Source organism: Cynocephalus volans, chromosome 16 (genome assembly GCF_027409185.1).
Source record: "Cynocephalus volans isolate mCynVol1 chromosome 16, mCynVol1.pri, whole genome shotgun sequence".
Classification (NCBI taxonomy): domain Eukaryota; kingdom Metazoa; phylum Chordata; class Mammalia; order Dermoptera; family Cynocephalidae; genus Cynocephalus; species Cynocephalus volans.
In genome coordinates this window covers 648,038-667,520 of record NC_084475.1, presented here as the reverse complement: position 1 = coordinate 667,520, position 19,483 = coordinate 648,038, and the positions used below count along the sequence as shown (strand labels likewise).

General features: G+C 58.9%; 5 non-coding genes across 5 annotated transcripts; all 5 read left to right on the top strand.

The window, feature by feature from the left end:
• Positions 1–674: 674 nt before the first annotated feature.
• On the top strand, positions 675–865 carry LOC134365372 (U2 spliceosomal RNA). The gene has a single exon (XR_010022072.1). It is a non-coding gene; the product is annotated as a U2 spliceosomal RNA (small nuclear RNA).
• Positions 866–5,171: 4,306 nt separating this feature from the next.
• Positions 5,172–5,362, top strand: LOC134365371 (U2 spliceosomal RNA). The gene has a single exon (XR_010022071.1). It is a non-coding gene; the product is annotated as a U2 spliceosomal RNA (small nuclear RNA).
• A 4,309-nt stretch (positions 5,363–9,671) lies between these two features.
• On the top strand, positions 9,672–9,862 carry LOC134365370 (U2 spliceosomal RNA). Its single transcript, XR_010022070.1, has one exon. It is a non-coding gene; the product is annotated as a U2 spliceosomal RNA (small nuclear RNA).
• A 4,303-nt stretch (positions 9,863–14,165) lies between these two features.
• LOC134365369 (U2 spliceosomal RNA) lies at positions 14,166–14,356 on the top strand. Its single transcript, XR_010022069.1, has one exon. It is a non-coding gene; the product is annotated as a U2 spliceosomal RNA (small nuclear RNA).
• A 4,303-nt stretch (positions 14,357–18,659) lies between these two features.
• On the top strand, positions 18,660–18,850 carry LOC134365367 (U2 spliceosomal RNA). The gene has a single exon (XR_010022068.1). It is a non-coding gene; the product is annotated as a U2 spliceosomal RNA (small nuclear RNA).
• Positions 18,851–19,483: the final 633 nt, after the last annotated feature.

Sequence of the window (19,483 nt, the reverse complement as noted above, 5' to 3'; positions counted from 1 at the left end):
GACTGGGGAGGTCTAAGGAGTTTCCCAAACTCCCCCGCTGACGGAGCGCGAGTTGGGCAGATCAGGGCGGCGACCCCTCTCTGCCGCCCTTGGCGGGGGCGGGGGCGGGGGCGGGGGGGGGGGCCGGACCCGCGATCCTGACTCTCGGCGCTGGGCTCCTCCTTCGGTCAGGGAAGTCCTGTTCCCTCCCCTAACTCAGCAGGGTAACCCCTCCTCCCCCTCGCCCCGCACCCCCACCGCCCGCTTTCTTCAGCAGAGGTCGGGCCACTCTGCGCCGACAGTCTCCCTCCCGGCCCGCAGCTCAGATCCCCTTCGCTCAGTCTTTAAGGCAGGTCGGTACAGACCAGGAGCCGGGCCCCGGCACCCAGCTTCCGCGGCAGCGCGTCAAGGCGGTCCTGAGGGTGGAGTCCGTGGCAGTGGCCACGCCTCCCAGAGGCAGAATGGGCGGGGCATGGAAATGAGAACGGGGCTTCAGCCGCGGAACCGCCGTAGGAGAAAGGGATGTAAAAGGTGTCTTTTCCAAGGCAGAGCATCAGATATGCGCGGAGGGGCGCAGCGTTTTGCACAGGCCTGTGACAAAGCGAAGGAGGCAGACGGCGACGGTGTGGTTGGTCACCGTGAGCTAAAGATGGGTAAGGGAGAGGCGGCAGGTGGCGAGGGGCGGCGGGGCGGGCATCGCTTCTCGGCCTTTTGGCTAAGATCAAGTGTAGTATCTGTTCTTATCAGTTTAATATCTGATACGTCCTCTATCCGAGGACAATATATTAAATGGATTTTTGGAGCAGGGACGTGGAACGGGAGCTTGCTCCGTCCAGTCCACGCATCGGCCTGGTATTGCAGTGCCTCCGGGCGCGGTGCACCCCTCCGGGGACAAGAACGTTGGTGACCCAAGATGAGAGATGGCGGGGACGGGTTGCGGAGTGTTGAGGGGCTGATAGCTGCGGAGGCCTCCCCCCTGTTGCCCGCCCACCCGGCGAGCGGGGACCAGGCCCGCGGGGCGCTGCCGCTTGGCGTGGTCGGCGCTTCGGCCCGCTCTTTGCGTGCGCCGGGAGAGGGAAGCTGCTGCCGAGGTCACGCCCGGCGCTGCGCTCCCACCTAGGACCTGGGGCGGGTGGGGGGGCTCCGACCTGCTGCCGTCGCCGTCGCCAGGCTCGACACGTCCCTCGTTCCCATCTTTTCTTTCATCAACTGGGGAGGTCCCGTCTGTCCTCTCTCTGCCTCTTCTCCACATGCTCTCTTCCTATTGCTGCGCACACCTGCCTATCCCTACTGCTCTCCTCGGGGGCTTGTCTGTGTCTCTTCTCTCCCACATCGCCTCAGCCTGTACTACCTGGGTGGCGGGAGCACGTGGACTTGCTGCTGATTTCGGCTTGCAGACCCTTCTCCTACCACCCTTAAAAGCCAAACGACAACGCTGGCTCTGCGTCTCCTGGCTTCGGGCTCTACTCCCCCCTCCCCCCCCACGGCCCTTCCCGTTGCACTCGGGACGGATTCTGGCTTCTCGGGGTTTCTCTAACGGTACGCCTGTCCTCATGTTTCCTGATTTCAACGTCCACGTACAAAGTACGAGCCCAGCAGGCAGTTCGGTGCCAAGAGCCATGAAGATCCACCCGGACGGAACGCGGGCAAAAATGATGAGCCGGCTGTTCCCGGCGTTATGTTCCACGGCGTGAAAGCCAAAACACGATTCGTGACACCTGTTAACGACGGCCGGGTAGACTTGAACAAAAACTCAACGGGGGCCACGGTGATAGGTTATAGGGACGCTGCAACGGGATCGTGCAGTGTGGGAAACAGGTTGGACCCTAACCCTAACTCCAACGAGGACGAGGACGAGTGGTTACAGCCAAGGAAGTGGGGTGGGGGTGGGGGGGGCTGGGGGGGTGTCAGTGGTTGAAAAAGTACTAAGAGGAAAGAAACATCGGGGGGGGGGGGGCGGTAAGAGGGATATCTGCTAGACGGACTCCGACTCCCGTAGAATTGTTGCGGAAGGCAAGCCAGGGTGATAAGAGACCAGGAGGGAGGATTTTCACTGAACTGATTTGGCGGCTTTCTTGCTCAAACTGGATCCTACGAGGACAGAGCGGGAAACCCAAGGTCAAGCCTACTCAGAATGGACCCAGAGGAGCCTGATTCAAGTTTTGGTCAAAGGACAGAGGCTTGGTGGACAGTTCCCAAAAGGAGGGGGCCCATCGCACCACACGGGGCCACGTGGGGAGGCACGTGGGTCAGTCGGGAGTCAGAAGAAGTAAAGGAGAAACGATGTCTCAGGGCCTTTATCGTGGGTAGGGCGTGTGTGGGGGACGGGAGTGGGGGTGGCACGGGAGGTCGGAGGAACGATTGGGTGAGAGCCAGGGTAGGCAAGTCCGAGCAATTTATTTGATTGGTTGGTTTGCATAGGATGGGCCCATTGCAGGCAAGTCGTCTGCTGTCTCCAGAAATGAGCTGGCCTTGGGAAGGGAAGGCTCTCCCTTGGCCAGCCAGGCAGGCCCCCGACATACGACAGCATCATAAAATACAGAAAATAAGAGAGAGAGACTACGGAACAACAATTTGTCGCGTGATTTCAAATAGCTCATAGAGAGGACTTGAAGTGTTCCCGACACAAAGAAATGACGAATGTTTGAGATGATGGGTATGCCCGTTACCCTGATTCGATGGGTGCACGTTGTACGCATGTACCCAAATATCACAACATACCCCATGAATGTACACAATCATTACGTGTCGATTAAGAAAACTAAATTTGGTAAGATGGCGGGGGGGGGGTGGAGAGAGAGAGAGAGAGAGAGAGAGAGAGAGAGGAATACAGAAAATTAAATACATGATCCATACAGTTGGTAATAATTTTATGTGACCTTTTTGACTCGGGAAGAGAGCAGGGACATGTACCTCTGAGAGCAAAGCATCTCTCCCCTCCCCCCCAGGTCAGATCCAAATGAGTGTTATCAATTAGGGTTTATTCCTTCAATAAACACTTATTGGATCACGACTATGTGCTAAGACCGAGTGACAGGTGCACAGGTAGAACAAAGACAAGACAGGCCCTACCCTGAGAGAGTTTACTGTCACGGTGGGTCCACACGCCTAGGCCGAGATCCCTCGTTCCTGAAAACGATTTCTTCTCATGACGTGTCGTCAGCAGAATATAACCTCAACTGAGAGCGGGCATTAACGAACATTTCTCCTGCTTCTTGCAAATATTCACATAATGGGATGCAGAAGTACTAACGTTTGATTCTAGGGTGCGGCTGTGGGCCCCGTGGGGGTGTTTCATAGTCCACAGTCCATATTTCTAGAATCTGGAAAAGTCTGAAATCCAAAATATATCTGGCCCTGAGGATCCAGCGTGGGGGTGAGGGAGGATAAACTGTGAGACCTTGTGGAGTGCCTGAGGGAGGCCGAGGAAAAACAAGACTTCGGGAAGAAAACTTGAGGGGCCCTCAGCTCTGGCGGCCGAGGAGAGGCATGTCCAGGGAATGGCTCAAGAGAGGGCCTGGTTGGGTCCGCCCGGCCTCACCTCTTGCCGCACGCGGGGAGGTGAAGCACAGGAGATGACGTCCTGGCTGTTGACGTCCCCGTTCCACAGACGGGGAGCTGAGCGAGGCAGAAGGGACTCACCCGAGGTTCCTCCCCTTGTGTGTGTTCTGAAGGCTAGGCCCCATGCCGGACGTTTCTCACCATCTCTGGGATAATGTCTGATAATTCCTCATTCTCTCCTTGTCTCCAATGTACCGATCACGGATTGAACCCAGAGGGCTGGAATGAGGAGCCCCGCGTTCACAGGGTGAGTCACGAGGCCGGTAAGCGGTCGACAGAGGGTGGGCTCTTTGTGCGTCTGTGCCCTCGACCGATGCACTTAGACGGCCTGCTGCGTTCCTGCCTCCCTGCAGACAGCCCTGCGTCTCACGGGCTCAGCCGCACGTTGTCTCACGGCCGGCCCGACACACCAGAACCAAGTCTTTCACTCTAGGCGAGGACTTTCCCGGGCTCCGTGCTCTCTCCTCGCTCCACAGGCGAGTTTAGCGGCGGTGAAGGCTGCGGACGCTGGCGCCAGCCACCCAGCCAGCCGGCCGGCCAGCCCAGGGCGAGGTTCCAGTCCTGCCTCTCCCACTCACTCACTAGCTGTGTGGTCTTGGGCGAGGCGCTTAAGGCGTCTCCACACACACCTGACGTCAGCTCCGTGGGTCTGCAGCGAAGAAAAGGCCTCAGGACAGCACCTGGCGCAGACGATCGATGTTACCTGTCGTCAGTCGGCAGGCAACACAGCTTGTCCAGGCTGGGTGTCTTTAGGGTTACTGTGACCGATGAGGCCAAGGTCGGACTGCCTTACGGTTTCACAAGCACGACCCCTTCACGGGAACCTCGTGGGACGCTAAGACCCACATTCCAGACGACTAAGCCACGGTCGCCCGGTGAGCTCCTGTGGGGCTCCCTAAACTCCAGGAGGCAGGCACTAAGGTATCCAGGTATCCCCTTCTCAGCTGGGGAAACCGAGACTGGGGAGGTCTAAGGAGTTTCCCAAACTCCCCCGCTGACGGAGCGCGAGTTGGGCAGATCAGGGCGGCGACCCCTCTCTGCCGCCCTTGGCGGGGGCGGGGGCGGGGGCGGGGGGGGGGGCCGGACCCGCGATCCTGACTCTCGGCGCTGGGCTCCTCCTTCGGTCAGGGAAGTCCTGTTCCCTCCCCTAACTCAGCAGGGTAACCCCTCCTCCCCCTCGCCCCGCACCCCCACCGCCCGCTTTCTTCAGCAGAGGTCGGGCCACTCTGCGCCGACAGTCTCCCTCCCGGCCCGCAGCTCAGATCCCCTTCGCTCAGTCTTTAAGGCAGGTCGGTACAGACCAGGAGCCGGGCCCCGGCACCCAGCTTCCGCGGCAGCGCGTCAAGGCGGTCCTGAGGGTGGAGTCCGTGGCAGTGGCCACGCCTCCCAGAGGCAGAATGGGCGGGGCATGGAAATGAGAACGGGGCTTCAGCCGCGGAACCGCCGTAGGAGAAAGGGATGTAAAAGGTGTCTTTTCCAAGGCAGAGCATCAGATATGCGCGGAGGGGCGCAGCGTTTTGCACAGGCCTGTGACAAAGCGAAGGAGGCAGACGGCGACGGTGTGGTTGGTCACCGTGAGCTAAAGATGGGTAAGGGAGAGGCGGCAGGTGGCGAGGGGCGGCGGGGCGGGCATCGCTTCTCGGCCTTTTGGCTAAGATCAAGTGTAGTATCTGTTCTTATCAGTTTAATATCTGATACGTCCTCTATCCGAGGACAATATATTAAATGGATTTTTGGAGCAGGGACGTGGAACGGGAGCTTGCTCCGTCCAGTCCACGCATCGGCCTGGTATTGCAGTGCCTCCGGGCGCGGTGCACCCCTCCGGGGACAAGAACGTTGGTGACCCAAGATGAGAGATGGCGGGGACGGGTTGCGGAGTGTTGAGGGGCTGATAGCTGCGGAGGCCTCCCCCCTGTTGCCCGCCCACCCGGCGAGCGGGGACCAGGCCCGCGGGGCGCTGCCGCTTGGCGTGGTCGGCGCTTCGGCCCGCTCTTTGCGTGCGCCGGGAGAGGGAAGCTGCTGCCGAGGTCACGCCCGGCGCTGCGCTCCCACCTAGGACCTGGGGCGGGTGGGGGGGCTCCGACCTGCTGCCGTCGCCGTCGCCAGGCTCGACACGTCCCTCGTTCCCATCTTTTCTTTCATCAACTGGGGAGGTCCCGTCTGTCCTCTCTCTGCCTCTTCTCCACATGCTCTCTTCCTATTGCTGCGCACACCTGCCTATCCCTACTGCTCTCCTCGGGGGCTTGTCTGTGTCTCTTCTCTCCCACATCGCCTCAGCCTGTACTACCTGGGTGGCGGGAGCACGTGGACTTGCTGCTGATTTCGGCTTGCAGACCCTTCTCCTACCACCCTTAAAAGCCAAACGACAACGCTGGCTCTGCGTCTCCTGGCTTCGGGCTCTACTCCCCCCTCCCCCCCCACGGCCCTTCCCGTTGCACTCGGGACGGATTCTGGCTTCTCGGGGTTTCTCTAACGGTACGCCTGTCCTCATGTTTCCTGATTTCAACGTCCACGTACAAAGTACGAGCCCAGCAGGCAGTTCGGTGCCAAGAGCCATGAAGATCCACCCGGACGGAACGCGGGCAAAAATGATGAGCCGGCTGTTCCCGGCGTTATGTTCCACGGCGTGAAAGCCAAAACACGATTCGTGACACCTGTTAACGACGGCCGGGTAGACTTGAACAAAAACTCAACGGGGGCCACGGTGATAGGTTATAGGGACGCTGCAACGGGATCGTGCAGTGTGGGAAACAGGTTGGACCCTAACCCTAACTCCAACGAGGACGAGGACGAGTGGTTACAGCCAAGGAAGTGGGGTGGGGGTGGGGGTGGGGGGGGCTGGGGGGGTGTCAGTGGTTGAAAAAGTACTAAGAGGAAAGAAACATCGGGGGGGGGGGGGCGGTAAGAGGGATATCTGCTAGACGGACTCCGACTCCCGTAGAATTGTTGCGGAAGGCAAGCCAGGGTGATAAGAGACCAGGAGGGAGGATTTTCACTGAACTGATTTGGCGGCTTTCTTGCTCAAACTGGATCCTACGAGGACAGAGCGGGAAACCCAAGGTCAAGCCTACTCAGAATGGACCCAGAGGAGCCTGATTCAAGTTTTGGTCAAAGGACAGAGGCTTGGTGGACAGTTCCCAAAAGGAGGGGGCCCATCGCACCACACGGGGCCACGTGGGGAGGCACGTGGGTCAGTCGGGAGTCAGAAGAAGTAAAGGAGAAACGATGTCTCAGGGCCTTTATCGTGGGTAGGGCGTGTGTGGGGGACGGGAGTGGGGGTGGCACGGGAGGTCGGAGGAACGATTGGGTGAGAGCCAGGGTAGGCAAGTCCGAGCAATTTATTTGATTGGTTGGTTTGCATAGGATGGGCCCATTGCAGGCAAGTCGTCTGCTGTCTCCAGAAATGAGCTGGCCTTGGGAAGGGAAGGCTCTCCCTTGGCCAGCCAGGCAGGCCCCCGACATACGACAGCATCATAAAATACAGAAAATAAGAGAGAGAGACTACGGAACAACAATTTGTCGCGTGATTTCAAATAGCTCATAGAGAGGACTTGAAGTGTTCCCGACACAAAGAAATGACGAATGTTTGAGATGATGGGTATGCCCGTTACCCTGATTCGATGGGTGCACGTTGTACGCATGTACCCAAATATCACAACATACCCCATGAATGTACACAATCATTACGTGTCGATTAAGAAAACTAAATTTGGTAAGATGGCGGGGGGGGGGTGGAGAGAGAGAGAGAGAGAGAGAGAGAGAGAGGAATACAGAAAATTAAATACATGATCCATACAGTTGGTAATAATTTTATGTGACCTTTTTGACTCGGGAAGAGAGCAGGGACATGTACCTCTGAGAGCAAAGCATCTCTCCCCTCCCCCCCAGGTCAGATCCAAATGAGTGTTATCAATTAGGGTTTATTCCTTCAATAAACACTTATTGGATCACGACTATGTGCTAAGACCGAGTGACAGGTGCACAGGTAGAACAAAGACAAGACAGGCCCTACCCTGAGAGAGTTTACTGTCACGGTGGGTCCACACGCCTAGGCCGAGATCCCTCGTTCCTGAAAACGATTTCTTCTCATGACGTGTCGTCAGCAGAATATAACCTCAACTGAGAGCGGGCATTAACGAACATTTCTCCTGCTTCTTGCAAATATTCACATAATGGGATGCAGAAGTACTAACGTTTGATTCTAGGGTGCGGCTGTGGGCCCCGTGGGGGTGTTTCATAGTCCACAGTCCATATTTCTAGAATCTGGAAAAGTCTGAAATCCAAAATATATCTGGCCCTGAGGATCCAGCGTGGGGGTGAGGGAGGATAAACTGTGAGACCTTGTGGAGTGCCTGAGGGAGGCCGAGGAAAAACAAGACTTCGGGAAGAAAACTTGAGGGGCCCTCAGCTCTGGCGGCCGAGGAGAGGCATGTCCAGGGAATGGCTCAAGAGAGGGCCTGGTTGGGTCCGCCCGGCCTCACCTCTTGCCGCACGCGGGGAGGTGAAGCACAGGAGATGACGTCCTGGCTGTTGACGTCCCCGTTCCACAGACGGGGAGCTGAGCGAGGCAGAAGGGACTCACCCGAGGTTCCTCCCCTTGTGTGTGTTCTGAAGGCTAGGCCCCATGCCGGACGTTTCTCACCATCTCTGGGATAATGTCTGATAATTCCTCATTCTCTCCTTGTCTCCAATGTACCGATCACGGATTGAACCCAGAGGGCTGGAATGAGGAGCCCCGCGTTCACAGGGTGAGTCACGAGGCCGGTAAGCGGTCGACAGAGGGTGGGCTCTTTGTGCGTCTGTGCCCTCGACCGATGCACTTAGACGGCCTGCTGCGTTCCTGCCTCCCTGCAGACAGCCCTGCGTCTCACGGGCTCAGCCGCACGTTGTCTCACGGCCGGCCCGACACACCAGAACCAAGTCTTTCACTCTAGGCGAGGACTTTCCCGGGCTCCGTGCTCTCTCCTCGCTCCACAGGCGAGTTTAGCGGCGGTGAAGGCTGCGGACGCTGGCGCCAGCCACCCAGCCAGCCGGCCGGCCAGCCCAGGGCGAGGTTCCAGTCCTGCCTCTCCCACTCACTCACTAGCTGTGTGGTCTTGGGCGAGGCGCTTAAGGCGTCTCCACACACACCTGACGTCAGCTCCGTGGGTCTGCAGCGAAGAAAAGGCCTCAGGACAGCACCTGGCGCAGACGATCGATGTTACCTGTCGTCAGTCGGCAGGCAACACAGCTTGTCCAGGCTGGGTGTCTTTAGGGTTACTGTGACCGATGAGGCCAAGGTCGGACTGCCTTACGGTTTCACAAGCACGACCCCTTCACGGGAACCTCGTGGGACGCTAAGACCCACATTCCAGACGACTAAGCCACGGTCGCCCGGTGAGCTCCTGTGGGGCTCCCTAAACTCCAGGAGGCAGGCACTAAGGTATCCAGGTATCCCCTTCTCAGCTGGGGAAACCGAGACTGGGGAGGTCTAAGGAGTTTCCCAAACTCCCCCGCTGACGGAGCGCGAGTTGGGCAGATCAGGGCGGCGACCCCTCTCTGCCGCCCTTGGCGGGGGCGGGGGCGGGGGCGGGGGGGGGGCCGGACCCGCGATCCTGACTCTCGGCGCTGGGCTCCTCCTTCGGTCAGGGAAGTCCTGTTCCCTCCCCTAACTCAGCAGGGTAACCCCTCCTCCCCCTCGCCCCGCACCCCCACCGCCCGCTTTCTTCAGCAGAGGTCGGGCCACTCTGCGCCGACAGTCTCCCTCCCGGCCCGCAGCTCAGATCCCCTTCGCTCAGTCTTTAAGGCAGGTCGGTACAGACCAGGAGCCGGGCCCCGGCACCCAGCTTCTGCGGCAGCGCGTCAAGGCGGTCCTGAGGGTGGAGTCCGTGGCAGTGGCCACGCCTCCCAGAGGCAGAATGGGCGGGGCATGGAAATGAGAACGGGGCTTCAGCCGCGGAACCGCCGTAGGAGAAAGGGATGTAAAAGGTGTCTTTTCCAAGGCAGAGCATCAGATATGCGCGGAGGGGCGCAGCGTTTTGCACAGGCCTGTGACAAAGCGAAGGAGGCAGACGGCGACGGTGTGGTTGGTCACCGTGAGCTAAAGATGGGTAAGGGAGAGGCGGCAGGTGGCGAGGGGCGGCGGGGCGGGCATCGCTTCTCGGCCTTTTGGCTAAGATCAAGTGTAGTATCTGTTCTTATCAGTTTAATATCTGATACGTCCTCTATCCGAGGACAATATATTAAATGGATTTTTGGAGCAGGGACGTGGAACGGGAGCTTGCTCCGTCCAGTCCACGCATCGGCCTGGTATTGCAGTGCCTCCGGGCGCGGTGCACCCCTCCGGGGACAAGAACGTTGGTGACCCAAGATGAGAGATGGCGGGGACGGGTTGCGGAGTGTTGAGGGGCTGATAGCTGCGGAGGCCTCCCCCCTGTTGCCCGCCCACCCGGCGAGCGGGGACCAGGCCCGCGGGGCGCTGCCGCTTGGCGTGGTCGGCGCTTCGGCCCGCTCTTTGCGTGCGCCGGGAGAGGGAAGCTGCTGCCGAGGTCACGCCCGGCGCTGCGCTCCCACCTAGGACCTGGGGCGGGTGGGGGGGCTCCGACCTGCTGCCGTCGCCGTCGCCAGGCTCGACACGTCCCTCGTTCCCATCTTTTCTTTCATCAACTGGGGAGGTCCCGTCTGTCCTCTCTCTGCCTCTTCTCCACATGCTCTCTTCCTATTGCTGCGCACACCTGCCTATCCCTACTGCTCTCCTCGGGGGCTTGTCTGTGTCTCTTCTCTCCCACATCGCCTCAGCCTGTACTACCTGGGTGGCGGGAGCACGTGGACTTGCTGCTGATTTCGGCTTGCAGACCCTTCTCCTACCACCCTTAAAAGCCAAACGACAACGCTGGCTCTGCGTCTCCTGGCTTCGGGCTCTACTCCCCCCTCCCCCCCCACGGCCCTTCCCGTTGCACTCGGGACGGATTCTGGCTTCTCGGGGTTTCTCTAACGGTACGCCTGTCCTCATGTTTCCTGATTTCAACGTCCACGTACAAAGTACGAGCCCAGCAGGCAGTTCGGTGCCAAGAGCCATGAAGATCCACCCGGACGGAACGCGGGCAAAAATGATGAGCCGGCTGTTCCCGGCGTTATGTTCCACGGCGTGAAAGCCAAAACACGATTCGTGACACCTGTTAACGACGGCCGGGTAGACTTGAACAAAAACTCAACGGGGGCCACGGTGATAGGTTATAGGGACGCTGCAACGGGATCGTGCAGTGTGGGAAACAGGTTGGACCCTAACCCTAACTCCAACGAGGACGAGGACGAGTGGTTACAGCCAAGGAAGTGGGGTGGGGGTGGGGGGGGCTGGGGGGGTGTCAGTGGTTGAAAAAGTACTAAGAGGAAAGAAACATCGGGGGGGGGGGGGCGGTAAGAGGGATATCTGCTAGACGGACTCCGACTCCCGTAGAATTGTTGCGGAAGGCAAGCCAGGGTGATAAGAGACCAGGAGGGAGGATTTTCACTGAACTGATTTGGCGGCTTTCTTGCTCAAACTGGATCCTACGAGGACAGAGCGGGAAACCCAAGGTCAAGCCTACTCAGAATGGACCCAGAGGAGCCTGATTCAAGTTTTGGTCAAAGGACAGAGGCTTGGTGGACAGTTCCCAAAAGGAGGGGGCCCATCGCACCACACGGGGCCACGTGGGGAGGCACGTGGGTCAGTCGGGAGTCAGAAGAAGTAAAGGAGAAACGATGTCTCAGGGCCTTTATCGTGGGTAGGGCGTGTGTGGGGGACGGGAGTGGGGGTGGCACGGGAGGTCGGAGGAACGATTGGGTGAGAGCCAGGGTAGGCAAGTCCGAGCAATTTATTTGATTGGTTGGTTTGCATAGGATGGGCCCATTGCAGGCAAGTCGTCTGCTGTCTCCAGAAATGAGCTGGCCTTGGGAAGGGAAGGCTCTCCCTTGGCCAGCCAGGCAGGCCCCCGACATACGACAGCATCATAAAATACAGAAAATAAGAGAGAGAGACTACGGAACAACAATTTGTCGCGTGATTTCAAATAGCTCATAGAGAGGACTTGAAGTGTTCCCGACACAAAGAAATGACGAATGTTTGAGATGATGGGTATGCCCGTTACCCTGATTCGATGGGTGCACGTTGTACGCATGTACCCAAATATCACAACATACCCCATGAATGTACACAATCATTACGTGTCGATTAAGAAAACTAAATTTGGTAAGATGGCGGGGGGGGGGTGGAGAGAGAGAGAGAGAGAGAGAGAGAGAGAGGAATACAGAAAATTAAATACATGATCCATACAGTTGGTAATAATTTTATGTGACCTTTTTGACTCGGGAAGAGAGCAGGGACATGTACCTCTGAGAGCAAAGCATCTCTCCCCTCCCCCCCAGGTCAGATCCAAATGAGTGTTATCAATTAGGGTTTATTCCTTCAATAAACACTTATTGGATCACGACTATGTGCTAAGACCGAGTGACAGGTGCACAGGTAGAACAAAGACAAGACAGGCCCTACCCTGAGAGAGTTTACTGTCACGGTGGGTCCACACGCCTAGGCCGAGATCCCTCGTTCCTGAAAACGATTTCTTCTCATGACGTGTCGTCAGCAGAATATAACCTCAACTGAGAGCGGGCATTAACGAACATTTCTCCTGCTTCTTGCAAATATTCACATAATGGGATGCAGAAGTACTAACGTTTGATTCTAGGGTGCGGCTGTGGGCCCCGTGGGGGTGTTTCATAGTCCACAGTCCATATTTCTAGAATCTGGAAAAGTCTGAAATCCAAAATATATCTGGCCCTGAGGATCCAGCGTGGGGGTGAGGGAGGATAAACTGTGAGACCTTGTGGAGTGCCTGAGGGAGGCCGAGGAAAAACAAGACTTCGGGAAGAAAACTTGAGGGGCCCTCAGCTCTGGCGGCCGAGGAGAGGCATGTCCAGGGAATGGCTCAAGAGAGGGCCTGGTTGGGTCCGCCCGGCCTCACCTCTTGCCGCACGCGGGGAGGTGAAGCACAGGAGATGACGTCCTGGCTGTTGACGTCCCCGTTCCACAGACGGGGAGCTGAGCGAGGCAGAAGGGACTCACCCGAGGTTCCTCCCCTTGTGTGTGTTCTGAAGGCTAGGCCCCATGCCGGACGTTTCTCACCATCTCTGGGATAATGTCTGATAATTCCTCATTCTCTCCTTGTCTCCAATGTACCGATCACGGATTGAACCCAGAGGGCTGGAATGAGGAGCCCCGCGTTCACAGGGTGAGTCACGAGGCCGGTAAGCGGTCGACAGAGGGTGGGCTCTTTGTGCGTCTGTGCCCTCGACCGATGCACTTAGACGGCCTGCTGCGTTCCTGCCTCCCTGCAGACAGCCCTGCGTCTCACGGGCTCAGCCGCACGTTGTCTCACGGCCGGCCCGACACACCAGAACCAAGTCTTTCACTCTAGGCGAGGACTTTCCCGGGCTCCGTGCTCTCTCCTCGCTCCACAGGCGAGTTTAGCGGCGGTGAAGGCTGCGGACGCTGGCGCCAGCCACCCAGCCAGCCGGCCGGCCAGCCCAGGGCGAGGTTCCAGTCCTGCCTCTCCCACTCACTCACTAGCTGTGTGGTCTTGGGCGAGGCGCTTAAGGCGTCTCCACACACACCTGACGTCAGCTCCGTGGGTCTGCAGCGAAGAAAAGGCCTCAGGACAGCACCTGGCGCAGACGATCGATGTTACCTGTCGTCAGTCGGCAGGCAACACAGCTTGTCCAGGCTGGGTGTCTTTAGGGTTACTGTGACCGATGAGGCCAAGGTCGGACTGCCTTACGGTTTCACAAGCACGACCCCTTCACGGGAACCTCGTGGGACGCTAAGACCCACATTCCAGACGACTAAGCCACGGTCGCCCGGTGAGCTCCTGTGGGGCTCCCTAAACTCCAGGAGGCAGGCACTAAGGTATCCAGGTATCCCCTTCTCAGCTGGGGAAACCGAGACTGGGGAGGTCTAAGGAGTTTCCCAAACTCCCCCGCTGACGGAGCGCGAGTTGGGCAGATCAGGGCGGCGACCCCTCTCTGCCGCCCTTGGCGGGGGCGGGGGCGGGGGCGGGGGGGGGGCCGGACCCGCGATCCTGACTCTCGGCGCTGGGCTCCTCCTTCGGTCAGGGAAGTCCTGTTCCCTCCCCTAACTCAGCAGGGTAACCCCTCCTCCCCCTCGCCCCGCACCCCCACCGCCCGCTTTCTTCAGCAGAGGTCGGGCCACTCTGCGCCGACAGTCTCCCTCCCGGCCCGCAGCTCAGATCCCCTTCGCTCAGTCTTTAAGGCAGGTCGGTACAGACCAGGAGCCGGGCCCCGGCACCCAGCTTCCGCGGCAGCGCGTCAAGGCGGTCCTGAGGGTGGAGTCCGTGGCAGTGGCCACGCCTCCCAGAGGCAGAATGGGCGGGGCATGGAAATGAGAACGGGGCTTCAGCCGCGGAACCGCCGTAGGAGAAAGGGATGTAAAAGGTGTCTTTTCCAAGGCAGAGCATCAGATATGCGCGGAGGGGCGCAGCGTTTTGCACAGGCCTGTGACAAAGCGAAGGAGGCAGACGGCGACGGTGTGGTTGGTCACCGTGAGCTAAAGATGGGTAAGGGAGAGGCGGCAGGTGGCGAGGGGCGGCGGGGCGGGCATCGCTTCTCGGCCTTTTGGCTAAGATCAAGTGTAGTATCTGTTCTTATCAGTTTAATATCTGATACGTCCTCTATCCGAGGACAATATATTAAATGGATTTTTGGAGCAGGGACGTGGAACGGGAGCTTGCTCCGTCCAGTCCACGCATCGGCCTGGTATTGCAGTGCCTCCGGGCGCGGTGCACCCCTCCGGGGACAAGAACGTTGGTGACCCAAGATGAGAGATGGCGGGGACGGGTTGCGGAGTGTTGAGGGGCTGATAGCTGCGGAGGCCTCCCCCCTGTTGCCCGCCCACCCGGCGAGCGGGGACCAGGCCCGCGGGGCGCTGCCGCTTGGCGTGGTCGGCGCTTCGGCCCGCTCTTTGCGTGCGCCGGGAGAGGGAAGCTGCTGCCGAGGTCACGCCCGGCGCTGCGCTCCCACCTAGGACCTGGGGCGGGTGGGGGGGCTCCGACCTGCTGCCGTCGCCGTCGCCAGGCTCGACACGTCCCTCGTTCCCATCTTTTCTTTCATCAACTGGGGAGGTCCCGTCTGTCCTCTCTCTGCCTCTTCTCCACATGCTCTCTTCCTATTGCTGCGCACACCTGCCTATCCCTACTGCTCTCCTCGGGGGCTTGTCTGTGTCTCTTCTCTCCCACATCGCCTCAGCCTGTACTACCTGGGTGGCGGGAGCACGTGGACTTGCTGCTGATTTCGGCTTGCAGACCCTTCTCCTACCACCCTTAAAAGCCAAACGACAACGCTGGCTCTGCGTCTCCTGGCTTCGGGCTCTACTCCCCCCTCCCCCCCCACGGCCCTTCCCGTTGCACTCGGGACGGATTCTGGCTTCTCGGGGTTTCTCTAACGGTACGCCTGTCCTCATGTTTCCTGATTTCAACGTCCACGTACAAAGTACGAGCCCAGCAGGCAGTTCGGTGCCAAGAGCCATGAAGATCCACCCGGACGGAACGCGGGCAAAAATGATGAGCCGGCTGTTCCCGGCGTTATGTTCCACGGCGTGAAAGCCAAAACACGATTCGTGACACCTGTTAACGACGGCCGGGTAGACTTGAACAAAAACTCAACGGGGGCCACGGTGATAGGTTATAGGGACGCTGCAACGGGATCGTGCAGTGTGGGAAACAGGTTGGACCCTAACCCTAACTCCAACGAGGACGAGGACGAGTGGTTACAGCCAAGGAAGTGGGGTGGGGGTGGGGGGGGCTGGGGGGGTGTCAGTGGTTGAAAAAGTACTAAGAGGAAAGAAACATCGGGGGGGGGGGGGCGGTAAGAGGGATATCTGCTAGACGGACTCCGACTCCCGTAGAATTGTTGCGGAAGGCAAGCCAGGGTGATAAGAGACCAGGAGGGAGGATTTTCACTGAACTGATTTGGCGGCTTTCTTGCTCAAACTGGATCCTACGAGGACAGAGCGGGAAACCCAAGGTCAAGCCTACTCAGAATGGACCCAGAGGAGCCTGATTCAAGTTTTGGTCAAAGGACAGAGGCTTGGTGGACAGTTCCCAAAAGGAGGGGGCCCATCGCACCACACGGGGCCACGTGGGGAGGCACGTGGGTCAGTCGGGAGTCAGAAGAAGTAAAGGAGAAACGATGTCTCAGGGCCTTTATCGTGGGTAGGGCGTGTGTGGGGGACGGGAGTGGGGGTGGCACGGGAGGTCGGAGGAACGATTGGGTGAGAGCCAGGGTAGGCAAGTCCGAGCAATTTATTTGATTGGTTGGTTTGCATAGGATGGGCCCATTGCAGGCAAGTCGTCTGCTGTCTCCAGAAATGAGCTGGCCTTGGGAAGGGAAGGCTCTCCCTTGGCCAGCCAGGCAGGCCCCCGACATACGACAGCATCATAAAATACAGAAAATAAGAGAGAGAGACTACGGAACAACAATTTGTCGCGTGATTTCAAATAGCTCATAGAGAGGACTTGAAGTGTTCCCGACACAAAGAAATGACGAATGTTTGAGATGATGGGTATGCCCGTTACCCTGATTCGATGGGTGCACGTTGTACGCATGTACCCAAATATCACAACATACCCCATGAATGTACACAATCATTACGTGTCGATTAAGAAAACTAAATTTGGTAAGATGGCGGGGGGGGGGTGGAGAGAGAGAGAGAGAGAGAGAGAGAGAGAGGAATACAGAAAATTAAATACATGATCCATACAGTTGGTAATAATTTTATGTGACCTTTTTGACTCGGGAAGAGAGCAGGGACATGTACCTCTGAGAGCAAAGCATCTCTCCCCTCCCCCCCAGGTCAGATCCAAATGAGTGTTATCAATTAGGGTTTATTCCTTCAATAAACACTTATTGGATCACGACTATGTGCTAAGACCGAGTGACAGGTGCACAGGTAGAACAAAGACAAGACAGGCCCTACCCTGAGAGAGTTTACTGTCACGGTGGGTCCACACGCCTAGGCCGAGATCCCTCGTTCCTGAAAACGATTTCTTCTCATGACGTGTCGTCAGCAGAATATAACCTCAACTGAGAGCGGGCATTAACGAACATTTCTCCTGCTTCTTGCAAATATTCACATAATGGGATGCAGAAGTACTAACGTTTGATTCTAGGGTGCGGCTGTGGGCCCCGTGGGGGTGTTTCATAGTCCACAGTCCATATTTCTAGAATCTGGAAAAGTCTGAAATCCAAAATATATCTGGCCCTGAGGATCCAGCGTGGGGGTGAGGGAGGATAAACTGTGAGACCTTGTGGAGTGCCTGAGGGAGGCCGAGGAAAAACAAGACTTCGGGAAGAAAACTTGAGGGGCCCTCAGCTCTGGCGGCCGAGGAGAGGCATGTCCAGGGAATGGCTCAAGAGAGGGCCTGGTTGGGTCCGCCCGGCCTCACCTCTTGCCGCACGCGGGGAGGTGAAGCACAGGAGATGACGTCCTGGCTGTTGACGTCCCCGTTCCACAGACGGGGAGCTGAGCGAGGCAGAAGGGACTCACCCGAGGTTCCTCCCCTTGTGTGTGTTCTGAAGGCTAGGCCCCATGCCGGACGTTTCTCACCATCTCTGGGATAATGTCTGATAATTCCTCATTCTCTCCTTGTCTCCAATGTACCGATCACGGATTGAACCCAGAGGGCTGGAATGAGGAGCCCCGCGTTCACAGGGTGAGTCACGAGGCCGGTAAGCGGTCGACAGAGGGTGGGCTCTTTGTGCGTCTGTGCCCTCGACCGATGCACTTAGACGGCCTGCTGCGTTCCTGCCTCCCTGCAGACAGCCCTGCGTCTCACGGGCTCAGCCGCACGTTGTCTCACGGCCGGCCCGACACACCAGAACCAAGTCTTTCACTCTAGGCGAGGACTTTCCCGGGCTCCGTGCTCTCTCCTCGCTCCACAGGCGAGTTTAGCGGCGGTGAAGGCTGCGGACGCTGGCGCCAGCCACCCAGCCAGCCGGCCGGCCAGCCCAGGGCGAGGTTCCAGTCCTGCCTCTCCCACTCACTCACTAGCTGTGTGGTCTTGGGCGAGGCGCTTAAGGCGTCTCCACACACACCTGACGTCAGCTCCGTGGGTCTGCAGCGAAGAAAAGGCCTCAGGACAGCACCTGGCGCAGACGATCGATGTTACCTGTCGTCAGTCGGCAGGCAACACAGCTTGTCCAGGCTGGGTGTCTTTAGGGTTACTGTGACCGATGAGGCCAAGGTCGGACTGCCTTACGGTTTCACAAGCACGACCCCTTCACGGGAACCTCGTGGGACGCTAAGACCCACATTCCAGACGACTAAGCCACGGTCGCCCGGTGAGCTCCTGTGGGGCTCCCTAAACTCCAGGAGGCAGGCACTAAGGTATCCAGGTATCCCCTTCTCAGCTGGGGAAACCGAGACTGGGGAGGTCTAAGGAGTTTCCCAAACTCCCCCGCTGACGGAGCGCGAGTTGGGCAGATCAGGGCGGCGACCCCTCTCTGCCGCCCTTGGCGGGGGCGGGGGCGGGGGCGGGGGGGGGGCCGGACCCGCGATCCTGACTCTCGGCGCTGGGCTCCTCCTTCGGTCAGGGAAGTCCTGTTCCCTCCCCTAACTCAGCAGGGTAACCCCTCCTCCCCCTCGCCCCGCACCCCCACCGCCCGCTTTCTTCAGCAGAGGTCGGGCCACTCTGCGCCGACAGTCTCCCTCCCGGCCCGCAGCTCAGATCCCCTTCGCTCAGTCTTTAAGGCAGGTCGGTACAGACCAGGAGCCGGGCCCCGGCACCCAGCTTCCGCGGCAGCGCGTCAAGGCGGTCCTGAGGGTGGAGTCCGTGGCAGTGGCCACGCCTCCCAGAGGCAGAATGGGCGGGGCATGGAAATGAGAACGGGGCTTCAGCCGCGGAACCGCCGTAGGAGAAAGGGATGTAAAAGGTGTCTTTTCCAAGGCAGAGCATCAGATATGCGCGGAGGGGCGCAGCGTTTTGCACAGGCCTGTGACAAAGCGAAGGAGGCAGACGGCGACGGTGTGGTTGGTCACCGTGAGCTAAAGATGGGTAAGGGAGAGGCGGCAGGTGGCGAGGGGCGGCGGGGCGGGCATCGCTTCTCGGCCTTTTGGCTAAGATCAAGTGTAGTATCTGTTCTTATCAGTTTAATATCTGATACGTCCTCTATCCGAGGACAATATATTAAATGGATTTTTGGAGCAGGGACGTGGAACGGGAGCTTGCTCCGTCCAGTCCACGCATCGGCCTGGTATTGCAGTGCCTCCGGGCGCGGTGCACCCCTCCGGGGACAAGAACGTTGGTGACCCAAGATGAGAGATGGCGGGGACGGGTTGCGGAGTGTTGAGGGGCTGATAGCTGCGGAGGCCTCCCCCCTGTTGCCCGCCCACCCGGCGAGCGGGGACCAGGCCCGCGGGGCGCTGCCGCTTGGCGTGGTCGGCGCTTCGGCCCGCTCTTTGCGTGCGCCGGGAGAGGGAAGCTGCTGCCGAGGTCACGCCCGGCGCTGCGCTCCCACCTAGGACCTGGGGCGGGTGGGGGGGCTCCGACCTGCTGCCGTCGCCGTCGCCAGGCTCGACACGTCCCTCGTTCCCATCTTTTCTTTCATCAACTGGGGAGGTCCCGTCTGTCCTCTCTCTGCCTCTTCTCCACATGCTCTCTTCCTATTGCTGCGCACACCTGCCTATCCCTACTGCTCTCCTCGGGGGCTTGTCTGTGTCTCTTCTCTCCCACATCGCCTCAGCCTGTACTACCTGGGTGGCGGGAGCACGTGGACTTGCTGCTGATTTCGGCTTGCAGACCCTTCTCCTACCACCCTTAAAAGCCAAACGACAACGCTGGCTCTGCGTCTCCTGGCTTCGGGCTCTACTCCCCCCTCCCCCCCCACGGCCCTTCCCGTTGCACTCGGGACGGATTCTGGC